Consider the following 13,683-nt stretch of genomic DNA (forward strand, 5'->3'; position numbering starts at 1 on the left):
TCTGGCTACATCTTAACAACAATGTTTACTGGGAATGTAATAAAGAAACTATTGTTGCTAAGCTATTATTTCCTGGTCCTGCCTGTAAAAATGTCCCTGAACCACTAAATATGCGGAACAGTCTTAAGTTTCTTAGAACTGCAATTGTTTTGCTGAATAGTTACCTAATCTTTTGCAGACGTGGAAAATGAATGCTACCCACATGATAGCAAATACTGGCAAAGTCTCATAATAGTAAATTCATAAACAGAAATGAGGGAGGACATAATTAGCCATCTGGAGCTAATGGAAATGATAGGTTCCATGGGCACAGCTGTATCTGCATAATCTACCAAAGTGTCAATGTACATGTTTGATCAATGTTGCCCCAATACATGGTAAGGTCTAAATATGCCCATATTTCTGGCCTGCCTATGACCATGTCATGACCCCAGAACTGGGCTTCTTATTTATAGCTCCGTCTGCAGAGCATGAGAATCCTAATCATGATCTCCATCTTTGGCAAAAGGATTCCTGTATTGCAAGGGGTTGGACCAGATGACTCTTGTGATCCCTCCCAGCTCTGGGATCTTCAGATAATGAGGCTGGGGGTTTCAAGTGGGGAAGGGAATTGTAATCAGAATCACTTGTGCAAGAGGATCTCATTGTCCAGCATGAAAAGGTTATGTTGCTCACTTCTGACTACAGCTCAGAAGCCCTAGTAGAACCATGGTCCCCTACGCCAGGCATAGGCAAACTCCAGTCCTCCAAATGTTTGGGACTACAATTCCCATCATCCCTGACCGCTGGTCCTGTTAGCCAAGGATGATGGGAATTGTAGTCCCAAATATCTGGAGGGCTGGAATTTGCCTATGCCTGCCCTACCCACTCCATTGGAATTTATTACTCCTAAAGCAGTCTGGACCCCTTTAAATGCAAAGGCTGCTCTCATGGAATGTGGAGCCAGCTGCTGAGATAGAGTTGTACTTGCTGTATTGTTGTTGTTGTTGTTATATTTGTTAGTCGCTTTGTCTTGCCCAAAACAACTCAAAGCAACTTACAACCAACCAAACAAACAAACAGGCTGAGTCTCAAGATGGCTGTTGCGCTCTTCTGTTACATAATCTCCAGCCTAAATCCTGCATGGAGCTGTCCAGGGTGCCGCCGAAGCCTTGCCTTGTTTCCATGTTGCTGAAGCTGTTGCTTAAAACAGAACATACTCAGCTAAGGAGTTGGTGTGCAAAACAAATTCTGAGTGGCATATGACATATTTAACTAGTGACATATGTGGTTTCCCCGAATCCAGTGTTTGGATTCCTCATCCCATGGCCCAACATGCCCCTTTGCTGTTTCAGCTGCTATGCCCACAACTGGACAATGCAGATCTAGCTGTTGTCCTGCTCCCTGGGGCTGATGGGAATTGTAGCCCAAAAACATCTAAAGGGCACCTGGTTGGCTAAGGCTGATTTGCACCTTGGTGACTTCCAAGTTGGACTACTGCAGGCATAGGCAAACTCAGCCCTCCAGATGTTTTGGGACTACAACTCCCATCATCCCTAGCTAACAGGACCAGGGGTCAGGGATGATGGGAACTATAGTCTCAATACATCTGGAGGGCCGAGTCTGCCTATGCCTGGACTACTGTAACATACTGTGCGTGGAACTGCTCTTGAATGTGGCTGCAGAATGCTGCCACTTACCAGTTGGCAGACTTGAGTCAACGCTCTCATATAATGCTTGTCATGAGAAAACTCTTTGGCTGCCAGCTTGTTTTGGGCTCAATTCAAGGTCTGTTAAAGCCTTAAACAGTCTAGAATCACTTCCTGTATAAACTCCTGCATCACTTGAGAGCCACTGAACTGGGCCCCGTGAAAGTGTCATATGATCAGGTTGACTTCTACAAGAAGCAGGGCTTTTCCTGCTGCAAACCCCAATACATGGAGGTGATTCCCCCCTATTGTCTTGTTGGATGCAAATTAAAACCTTCATTTTTCAGTCCACCTTTGATAATTGAGAAATTGCTGGTTCTGATACACTGTATTTGTTACAGCCTGTTTTTAGTTGGTCTTCTTTGGTGATCACTCATAGCTGAGTAAGATTGTCTTCCATGAACACGGTCATAATCGTGAGTTTGTAAGTGACTCTGGAGGCCAATTCTGGATCCACACATACTTCCACAGTGGGGACATAGGTTTCCGGGCAGGAATTGATCACGATGAGGGTTTGCCAAATGTGCCTTCCTCAAAGTCATGAGGACTTTGTGCTTCTTCAAAGTCATGACACCTTTGCTATTGATTGGTGAGATTTTAAGTGTGGCACACTGCTTTGAATGCTTTCTCCAAAAGTGATAGAAATGAATGCACTAATTCCATGCTAAAAGGGGATCTGAACATAATGTGTTTGTGTATGGTTCTGCCAGGAAATTTGCCACACACAAAATCCACATTTCTAGCCTGCAATATAAAGTCAATATTCACTATCTTCCTGCTTCCTTCCTTTCCTGTTGGCTAGATCATCTCCATTGTTTAGCCTTTTTTACTTGGCAAGGATGCATTAGCTGCCCGTGGACTTAAGGTACATAGCTCAGTGGCAACAAACATGTTTTGTATGCAGAAGGTCCCAGGTTCCATCCCTGGCAGCTCCAGGTAGGGCTGGGAGAGACCCCTCTCTGAAATCCTGGAGGGACACTTCCAGTCAGTGTTGACAATTCTGTTGAACGGGCTGCAGCCTTTGTTTCTTCCCCACACAGCTACTTGGAATCAGGACAACTTTGAGCTCAGGAATCTGTTTCAGTAACTCTCTCAGGCTTTCAGTGTCAGGCTGCAGAAGGCTATTTTTGACCCATTCCAGAGTGGTAATGTGTGAAAATACCTAACACTTCTTCCAGCCCTGTTAGGAAGCTTAGCATCTCAGCAGCAGTTTTATAGGGTAAGGCTACTAAAGGTAAAAGGTAAGGTAAAGGACCCCTGGACGGTTAAGTCCAGTGAAAGGCAACTATGGGGTGCAGCTCTCATCTCACTTTCAGGCTGAGGGAGCCGGTGTTTGTCCACAGACAGCTTTCCATGTCATGTGGCCAACATCACTAAACCGCTTCTGGCACAATGGAACACCGTGACAGAAGCCAGAGCGCATGGTAACACTGTTTATCTTCCCGCCACAGCGGTACCTATTTATCCACTTGCACTGGCGTGCTTTCGAACTGCTAGGTTGGCAGGAGCTGGGACAGAGCAACGGGAGCTCATCCCGTCGCAGGGATTCGAACCGCTGACCTTCCGATTGGCAAACCCAAGAGGTTCGGTGGTTTAGACCACAGCGCCACCTGTGTCTACATGATTAAAAACTCAATTAATAGCGCATTTGTCTTCCCTTTAAATCCACTAATCAACACTTCTTTTTTGTTTGCCTTTTTTCTTCTGCAAAGCTGTAAAATACATGTCCTCTCTTAAACCCACAAGGTCTATAAAAAAAAAGTTCAGCAATCTGCTGGTCAATCACTTTCTCACTGTTTTGGTTTGGAGCTCCTTTTCTGCCTAGGAACCAGAAGGGACACACACCCTCCACCGGCACCCAATCCACTCCCGTGATGATGATGATGCCATGTGTTTGTGGCTTGTCCTGAGCTAACCTCTTTTCTCCCACAGGGCTTTGTGCTGAGCTATCTTCCCCTGCCTAGTGTGCTCCTTTTAGCTGCATGCTGTTGATCAAATGAGCAGCTATAAGTATAGTATTTAAACAGGCAAGCCCATGAGAGATCGTATTAATTTTCACACTCAGCTTGTGTAAGCCATGGACACTGGGAATGAAGGATCAGGTTCTACACTGGGTGAGAGATTCCCTTAACCCTAAAAGAAGTCCCAAACGGGTTAGTTTTCTCAGGAATAGGGACAACTCTGGTGGGTAAAAGTTCTGCCCACTCACTGCCTGGCCCTCATTTAGAAATTTCAGGGGATGCTGCTCCATCAACCTGAGTCTGCTTTCAGCTAGCTTCCTGCCTCCTTGCTGACACCCCATTTTTGCCATGCTTCCCAAGGGAGCTGCAGTCTGAAGCTTTTTTACTTACATATTATTTGTGGTATTTTTTTATGCTTTTGCCTTCAGGAAACTACATTTTGTAGGTAATATTGCCATTTTGGGATGCTGTTCCAGGCTACTGGATTCCCCTAGAAGCAACTTTTTTCCCCTTTCATTTTTGCACCATGAGCTGCATTTATGCTGTTCTATACCAATGTTAGGTTTGAAAGTAATGATCTGTTGTTTTGGTTCATGCTAAAATGTTTGGATTCTGGCTGGTGCTCATGCATGGGGTTAGAAAGTGCCCTTAGACCAGGAAAACCTGGGTTCAAGTCTCTATTTGCCCATGGGTGGTCTGTAGCCAGGCACGTTCTTTTAACTTAACCTATCATATAGGGTTGTTATGATGATAAAATAGGTGACGGCTCTTATGAGGAAGGGTGTTCTAAAAATACCAGCAATGTCATCTAGATATCGCCGGAGCCAGAGCTAGAGTACAGGTTAATACTCAAATATTTCAGTAGACAGATAGCATCTAGGACTGAACGCTGTGAGCCTGGACAGATCTGGGTAGATAAGATAAGACGTAAGACAGCCCAGACACAACAACAAGTCAAACCAGGTCACAACCAAATTCATATAATGGAAGGGAGCTTTTCTTTGGGGTACGACTTATTGCCATAGTCAAAGTCAAACTATTGCAGGAGTCACCAGCCTTTGGGGTCCCAGGGATACATTTGTGAACTGTAGAAATGGTAGTGGGCACCACAACCATACACACACCTCAGTTATGTCCACACATGCAACCATGACAACGGCACACATGAACACACACTCACTCTCCCCTCCTACCAGCAATTGGGCTAGAAGAGACCTTCTGTTGGAGCCAGTAGAAGGGCTTTTTCAGGCCTAATTGCAGCAGGGAGAGGCGATATCAGGGATGGGGTTTCAGCTGGTGATGCTTAACCCCACCCCTTTAATTTGAATTCAGCCTGACCTTTTATTTCCCTTCCCTCCCCCTCCCCTTTTATGAAGATCACCTGCTCTGAAACCCCACAGCTAATTCTCCCCTGGCCTTCTCGCTGGCTCAAGTAGGACCAATTCAGCCAACTAGCCCTGGGGATTATGCTTATTTCTCCTAAATTGATTTTTGAATTTTATTGTTATTCATGTTTTTATACTGTATTTTATGCTGCTTTTACAATTAAGTGTTTTAAATTTGTAGTTAGCTGCCCTGAGCCCAGTTTTTGAACCAGGAAGGGCGGGGTATAAATAAAATTTATTATTATTATTATTATTATTATTATTATTATTATTAGTTGTTGTGAGCCACAAAATCACAACTGTCAGTCATGGGCAGTTGAGCAGACACACAGCCCCTCAGCTCTGTTTTCCTTTTGTACTTTGCCTGCTGATTGCAGCATCTGAGCTTGATGAAGCAGGTGACCCTCACCTGTTCCAGGCCTACTCCAGCTGAGGAATCACATCCCTCCTCCCAGAGCTAACAAGCTCCACCTGGGCAGGGAGCTGGGCTGTGGGCCCTTGCCTTCCTCAGCCTCCTAGAGTGCCACTCCTGCTGCTCCCTGCGCCTCAGAGCCTGCTGCGTTCATGGAGACAGGGGCTCCTCTGGCTCTGGTGATGGGTCCTGCTGCTCTGGTTCCTGACCTCCATCCCCTCATTGTCCTCCATCACCCTGTGAGTACTTCCTTCTTCATCCCCTGCTTGCCCCGGTGTGTCCCAGTCCTGGCTACACCCCTCACTGGAATCCTCTTCCTCCTCCCTGTCGCCTGGCCAGTTCATGGCAGTTAGGATGCCACAGCTGGGGAGGGAGTGGGTGACCCCACATTGGTGACCCTTGAACTCCAGCCATTTTAAAACTGCACAGCTTTAAATGAGGATTAGACAAATACCTGGAGTGTAAGGTTAGCTACTAGCTACAATGGCTATTTTCTACACCAGGCTGTGTTCACATTCCCATTTATTGTGCACTCAGTGTATTTCTAGTGCTGGATTTTTAATCGGTGTTCACATGACATTTTCCAAAATATGTCTCTTGTACTATGGTACAAAACACCACTGTTTGATGTATTGTTTCTCAAATAAGCTTCACACTTATTGGAGTCCTTAAGCCATTCCTAATTCCTCTCTAGCCAAGTTGTGAACCTTTGCATAAAGACATTCTCACCGCACCAACATCCCCTTTTGTGTAATAATAATAATAATATCTTTTTTATTTATACCCCTCCCTTCCTGGTTCAAAATCTCAGGGTGGCTAATAACAAATTTAAAACACTTAATTGTAATAGCAGCATAAAATACAGTATAAAAACATGAATAACAATAAAATTCAATTCAGAAATCAATTTAGGGGGAAATAAGCATTAGATAGGGCTACCTGGCTGAATTGGTCCTACTTGGGCCAGGGAAGAATTAGCTGTGGGGTCTCAGAGCGGGTAGTCTTCATAAAGGGGAGGGGGAGGGAAGAAAAGGGAAATAAAAGATCAGGCTGAATTCAAATTAAAGGCCAGGTGGATTAGCTCTGTCTTACAGCCCCGACGGAAGGTTAAATCCTGAAGGGCCCATGTCTCATGGGACAGAGCATTCCACCAGGTCGGAGCCATCACTGAAAAGCCCCTGGCCCTTGTGGAGGAGAATCTGACTTCCTTAGGGCCCGGGACCTCTAAACTATGGTTATTCATGGACCTTAAGGTCCCCTGCGGGGCATACCAGGAGAGGCGGTCCCGTAAATACGAGGAAATGAATCTGACGCTAATGAAGCCATGCTGATGTGAACAGCTAGTGGGAAAAGAGCTAGCAGGGGAGCAACTTCACTGCACTCTAAGGCACTAATGTGACCCACACCCAGTTGCTGGGAATCACAAGTGGGAAGAGGGCTGTTGCACTCTGGTCCTGTTTATGGGCTTCCCACAGGCACCTGGTTGGCCACTGTGAGAACAGGACGCTGGACTAAGAGGGACCATTGGCCTGATCCAGCAGGCTCTTCTTATGCTCCTTTTGGAAACTGCCTGGATGTGTGTTTTGTTTGTGTTCAGTGCCTGCCTCATAGCCTTGTTTTGGGCCAAGAGAGAATTATCACCCCCTTTCCCAGGTCAGACTAACTGCAGAGATTCTTGGTTTGCTGGCTTGCTTCAATGTTCTTGCATTGTGTGTCAGTTGTCCTGAGCTGATTGCATTGCAGGCACATTTCTGCCATGTTTCTGCTCTCCAGCTGGGCATCCTGTGAAAGGCAGCCTGCCTTGGCTCCTTTGAGCTCCATCCAGTGAAAAAAAGAGTTGTTCCAAAGCTGTAATACTTTGTCAAATGCAAAAATGCCATTCATCACTAGTTGTTTATGATGATGGTGATGTTTGTTTAATCACTTCCTGTCAGGGGTTCAGGAGCAGAGTCACCGGAGAGGGAGGAAGTGGAGAGCGAGGGGGAGGAGTCCGAAGGAAATGTCAGCGAGGACAGCAGTCCGAGGTCTCTGAGTCTCTCCAGTGACTCGGAAGATTCACAGAAAGGGGCCCCCATAGTCAGGGCAAGGGGAGTGCCCAGGGGGGCACCTCGGGAAGAAGGGACCAGAGGGGACTCAGAGAGTAGCAGCTGGAAATCCGGACCAGCGTCCCCCCCAGAGCACAGTAGGGGGGAGGAGTCCCAGGCATCGGGATCAGGGGGCGCGCGGGCAGCGGGAGAACGTGAGGCAGGAGGGACCACACCCTCGTCAGGGAGCGAGGAAACGGTCATCAGGAAAGTTAAACGCGCGCGCCAAGTTCAAATGTACAGGAGGGCGGCAAGGTGGGCAGCCCGGGTAGGGAGCCAGGTCCTAAAGCCCGCCGAAGAGAGGGGGAGGAGTCAGAGGGGTCAACGTCTGCCTCAGAAGAGTCCAGGAGGGAGGAGACCCCAGGGGGTAGTAGGACCCAGAGGAAGAGAGAGAGAAGGAAGAGGTGGAGTAAGATTAGAGTCTTAAACTGGTGCGCAGGGGGCGGAGACTCAGACGGAGCTTCGCCAGTCTAGAGTCCAGATGTAGAGCTGGGACGCTGAGGCTTGGAAATGGAAACTATTCTTCAATAAAGACTTTGATACGTTACTACCGGCTAGCGTTGGTCCTTGGTGAGCTGGGACCCGGAGCCAGCTCTGACAGTAAGCTCCGTCTCAAAAAAGTTTTGGCACCAAGAACCTCGCCACGTGAGTCGACGCAGCGAGGGAAGAAGAGGGGTGCTTCCAGAGCTCACAAAACCCAGGCAAGATGACTACGGAAGAGCAACTAACAGCCCTGCAAGAAGCTGTGACACAGCTCAGCACGGAGGTACTTGCCTCCAGGAAAAGAGAGGAGGAAATGGTTAACGCCTGCCGGGATCTCCAAGTCAGGTTGGACATGCTGGGGGAGGAAGTTGGGTTCGAGCATGGCGGCACGGAGATGGAAGCAGAGGAGATCGAGGTCGGCGAAGACAAGGAGGACGAGCCGGACTTATCCGGATGGATGCACGCCACGGGGGACGAACTGTATCCGCCATTCACCCCCACAACGACGGAGCACCCAGCACCCCCGCCGGAGGAGGGGGAACGGGGGGCTTCGAGGGGGGGATGGATGTCAGGGGTTCAGGAGCAGAGTCACCGGAGAGGGAGGAAGTGGAGAGCGAGTGGGAGGAGTCCGAAGGAAATGTCAGCGAGGACAGCAGTCCGAGGTCTCTGAGTCTCTCCAGTGACTCGGAAGATTCACAGAAAGGGGCCCCCATAGTCAGGGCAAGGGGAGTGCCCAGGGGGGCACCTCGGGAAGAAGGGACCAGGGGGGACTCAGAGAGTAGCAGCTGGAAATCCGGACCAGCGTCCCCCCCAGAGCACAGTAGGGGGGAGGAGTCCCAGGCATCGGGATCAGGGGGCGCGCGGGCAGCGGGAGAACGTGAGGCAGGAGGGACCACACCCTCATCAGGGAGCGAGGAAACGGTCATCAGGAAAGTTAAACGCGCGCGCGCGCCAAGTTCAAATGTACAGGAGGGCGGCAAGGTGGGCAGCCCGGGTAGGGAGCCAGGTCCTAAAGCCCGCCGAAGAGAGGGGGAGGAGTCAGAGGGGTCAACGTCTGCCTCAGAAGAGTCCAGGAGGGAGGAGACCCCAGGGGGTAGTAGGACCCAGAGGAAGAGAGAGAGAAGGAAGAGGTGGAGTAAGATTAGAGTCTTAAACTGGTGCGCAGGGGGCGGAGACTCAGACGGAGCTTCGCCGGTCTAGAGTCCAGATGTAGAGCTGGGACGCTGAGGCTTGGAAATGGAAACTATTCTTCAATAAAGACTTTGATACGTTACTACCGGCTAGCGTTGGTCCTTGGTGAGCTGGGACCCGGAGCCAGCTCTGACACTTCCCATGATGCATCCAGAAGGGATTTACAATATAAAAGCATAAATAAAAACTGGGTACATAAAACATTTCTTTCAAAGGAATACAAACAACACTATACAGTGGTACCTCGGGTTCTGGAGGGCCATTCTTAACCTGAAACTGTTCTTAACCTGAGGTACCACTTTAGCTAATGGGGCCTCCTGCTGCTGCCACCACAGCGTGATTTCTGTTCTTATCCTGAAGCAAAGTTCTTAACCTGAGGTACTATTTCTGGGTTAGCGGAGTCTGTAACCTGAAGCGTCTGTAACCTGAGGTACCACTGTATACATAAAATCCTTTCAAATCCAAGACAGACGCCAACTGAGATGAAGATTTTAGAAAGCTTGTTGAAAGGGAAATGTCCTGGAAAATGGCTCTGAAAAAACAGTTGAGAAGGTGCCATTAGGAGAGAGTTCCATAGCATAGGTGCTGCCACACTAAAGGCTTGATTGTGGACTCTTCTTCCTTGGAGGTTTTTAAGCAGAGGTTGGATGGCCATCTGTCATGGATGCTTTAAGCTGAGATCCCTTCATTGCAGAGGGTTGGACTAGATGACCCTTGGGATCCCTTCCAACTCTACGATTCTGTGATTCCAACATGGGGTAGAATGGACCTCCTGATAGCATAGTATCTGTAGGATGCCCTCTCTTGTAGAATGCAGTGAGAGGGCATCCTGCTTGTGTGGGAAATGGTCAGAAAACACCATTGCCCACATATTTTCAAGAGCCAAACTAGTTGATATCCAAACTAGATCTATCCCCTGAGTGAAGGATTCTTTTTATACAGTGTGCCAGTGCAGAGCCCATCTCTAACTGATCCAGATTGTAATCAGGGTGAGGAGGGTTGTTAAGGGGAACTTAATCCTTTGCAACAGAGGGACGCGGGTGGCGCTGTGGGTTAAACCACAGAGCCTAGGACTTGCTGATCAGAAGGTTGGAGGTTTGAATCCCCCTTGACCAGTAAAGCGAGATGAGTGCCGCAACCCCAGAGTCGGCCGCGACTGGACCTAATGGTGAGGGGTCCCTTTACCTTTACCTTTAATCCTTTGCAACCTGCTAGGGTCCCAGTTTGAACCACGTGCCCTGCACTAACAATTTGCACAGGGGGAAATACCTCCCATCCGCTGCAGTGGGAGCTTTCCTTTCCTCTGCATATTCCTAAGCTTTTCCCCCCTCCCCAGTTAAAATGCAGCCTACATAGTTAAATACAAATAAATAAAACCTTAAAATGTATTGTTCTTTTTAGTACTTGTAATACGGTTTCGAGAATTTCCTACATGTACTGGTTTAATCATTTGCTGCTGTTGGGTTCTCCCAGGCCCTGAAGGTTACGGGTTTGATTCAGATATACTGGTGTCTGGAGAATTCAGAAGAATCATTGAATCCCCCCAGTGGGATTTGCTTTTTTGATATTTTGGTATTTGTGGCTGTAAGCTTTAGACTGCCTTCAACCCAGGCAGGCTAAGAAATACTGTTGTGCTGCGCTGATTAGATGACGAGGAAATGATGTATGACGTGACTTTCTTCCCTTCGTGCTGAAAGGATTTCTTGTTAAAAGGTGTACAGTGAAAGATGATGGAACATATGGATTGCTATTCCCACGGTTGCGACTCCTGGGTTTTCAGATATTGGTTTTATTAGGAATGTAACCTATCCTGACTAAAAGGAAACCCAGAAATGGCCACTGGGGCCTGGAACACTACTCTGTTTATCTTCTCAATCTTTCCTTTTTCCATTTGTCTTTTCTTCGGGAACAATTGAGTACTTGCATAGACCTAAAGATTTTGCACAACAAAGCTGCACGGAAATGTTGAGCATTCTTAAAACTTGCATACATTTGCTATAGACAAATGAAACTCTGTTTTCTTCCTTGGAGAGGTGACATGGGCCAAATAAGAGTCTGCGCTGGGCTAAGTTAGTTCAACTTAAGGTCCTTAAAATGAGCCTGAAAAGAAAGGTATAAGGAAACATGTAGTTTCAGGTCTGAGTCTTTCCTAAATATCCATTGTAAAACTGGTCATATTAAAAATGTTAATTTTTTTATTTAAGGTGATTATTTGATTTAAGGTAGTCTACTGTCTTTTAGATATTCTCCCCACCAACACCACTCCAGTTAGGCTATTCTTTCTGCACTGAAAGTCCATCAGTGTAACTGAACTTGAAACCGTCACGGACAGGATGAAACCGGTAAGTTTCCAACAGGCAGCCAAAAGGTCAAGGGATTGAAAACTCAATACTACCAGGAACAGCTTACATTACGTGATTACACCACAAGAGATAGAAAGGCATATGACACAAGGTTTGTGAGCATTTCATCTAGTTGCTAAAACAATGTCCTTTTTTGGGGGGTGAAGTTAATGTGCAATATATACACACACAAACACACCTGCTATTTCTTGCTTACAAATGACTAAAGAAGATAAGTTTTTTGCCTCATACCCAGCCATTACATTACCAGCTTGCGTATGAAGTTGGAGATTAGAGATTGATACTGGCTCTAGAAAAGCACTGGTTTCATGTTTTTATTTTCCTCTTTCAAAGAAAGTGCCCACAAGATCCTTGAGCATTTAGTAGAAGTGGGTCTCTCTCTCTCTCTCTCTCTCTCTCTGTGTGTGTGTGTGTGTGTGTGTGTGTGTGTGTGTAAGAGGGAGAATCTGTTGCTATTGGATGTCAAAAGCAGCATCTCTCTCAATTGAATTTTAAGATGATCCCATCTTTCTTTGAAATACTTTTTCGGTGAACTCATCAAGCCCATGCCATTTTAGAATACTTGTTTACAAAATGCCAGAAATACTTTCCACCCGACAGAACTAGCTTTCATGATTCATTGACATTTGAAAGAAATGTCATGACAGAATATACTGAATGTATACACATATTCAAATCTGTTCCTTAAAACTGTAAGTCATCACACTATCTTAACAAAACAAGGGGGATAAATGCAACAAAAGCCATAAGCCATTGTAGTATATTTACGTACGCATGTAGTCTACCCGTCCTTTATATCCTATCTGCAGAAGGGTGGGTAGGTGACAGAATCTGACCCCCATGTCCTGAAGCCAGATCTCACACACTGAATGGCAGATATTATACATTATCAAGCTCTCAACATTTTATAACTTAGTCACATTCTCCCAACATTTTGCCACACTCCTGCAGGAGCTAAGGAAGGGACACCAGGATAGGGTTATGAAGATTAAGGAATAGGGCTGTGTGCATCAGTTCCCCATTTAGATGAAGCATGGTTTTGGTAAGAAGTAAATAAGAAATTGTAGAATTGAAAGGGATTCTGAGGGTCATCTAGTTAAATCCCCTGCAATGCAAGGATCTTTTCCTCAATGTGGGACTCAGACTCACAACCCTGAGTGCTTTACCAGCTGAGGAAACTAGGTTTTCAGTGACACACAAATCCATATCACTGGTTCTGGTTCTCCCTTTACCCTCTAAAAAATTTGGTTTATTACCCTTTATGTCAGACATTTAGAAATACATATCTGTCATTTTTTCCTTTTAGCTAAACCCAGCAGCCACTTAGAATTGAGCAACAACTTGGTGCCCTCCAGTTGTTTTGAAATAATGCTCATCAGACCTGACGTAAAACATCAGGCACCTTCCCAAATGTCCCTCCAGTCTAGTTACATCAGTCTGTGGTCCATGTACTTGTGTACACTGACAGTTTTGAAAAGAGCCAATGAAAGTGTTGCATCCTCGGTGGGAGGTTCCTCGAGCCTATTGCATTCCCCCCTGTCACCTTGACCCTTTCTGAGAAAGCAGCCTCACCCAGCCAACCCTTTCACTTTTGGCAAGAAAGCACTACTGTGTTCCCTCAGGATTTTGGTGATAGGCCAGTTTCCCACACAGAGATGGTGTCTGCTAGCTCACATTTGTTTGGTTTCAAGCATATCCTTCCAAAGGGGTTGCCAGCCTCTTTGGATGAGATAGCACGTTTTGAGACAGTGCTGTGTTTTTTTTGGGGGGGGGGCATAACCCAAAATTGTTGCCATGAGGGCCATCTGCCCTCACTTGTTTTGCAGTAGTATTTTCAAAAAATAATTTCTAGAGGGTCTCTGATCTCAAATGAACCCAGCACTGGAAAGATGCGTCCTGGCTGCTAGGGGGAAAGCAAAGCAAAAGTGATTCCAAGGACTAGAAAATAAGGCAGAAGCAGGAAAAGTGCACTTAAGGATAAGTGAAAAGCACAGTTCTTAAGGTCTCCAGGGAGTCCTATTGCCTAGTGTCCCAGCAATTCACTTATCAACTACAGCTCTGACCTCACTCATTGACTAAAACAACCTACAGGCTGGCTCATTTTAGAAGGGTTCCT

The sequence above is a fragment of the Podarcis tiliguerta genome, assembly GCF_965153285.1.
Source record: "Podarcis tiliguerta genome assembly, chromosome: 9".
NCBI classification, from domain to species: domain Eukaryota; kingdom Metazoa; phylum Chordata; class Lepidosauria; order Squamata; family Lacertidae; genus Podarcis; species Podarcis tiliguerta.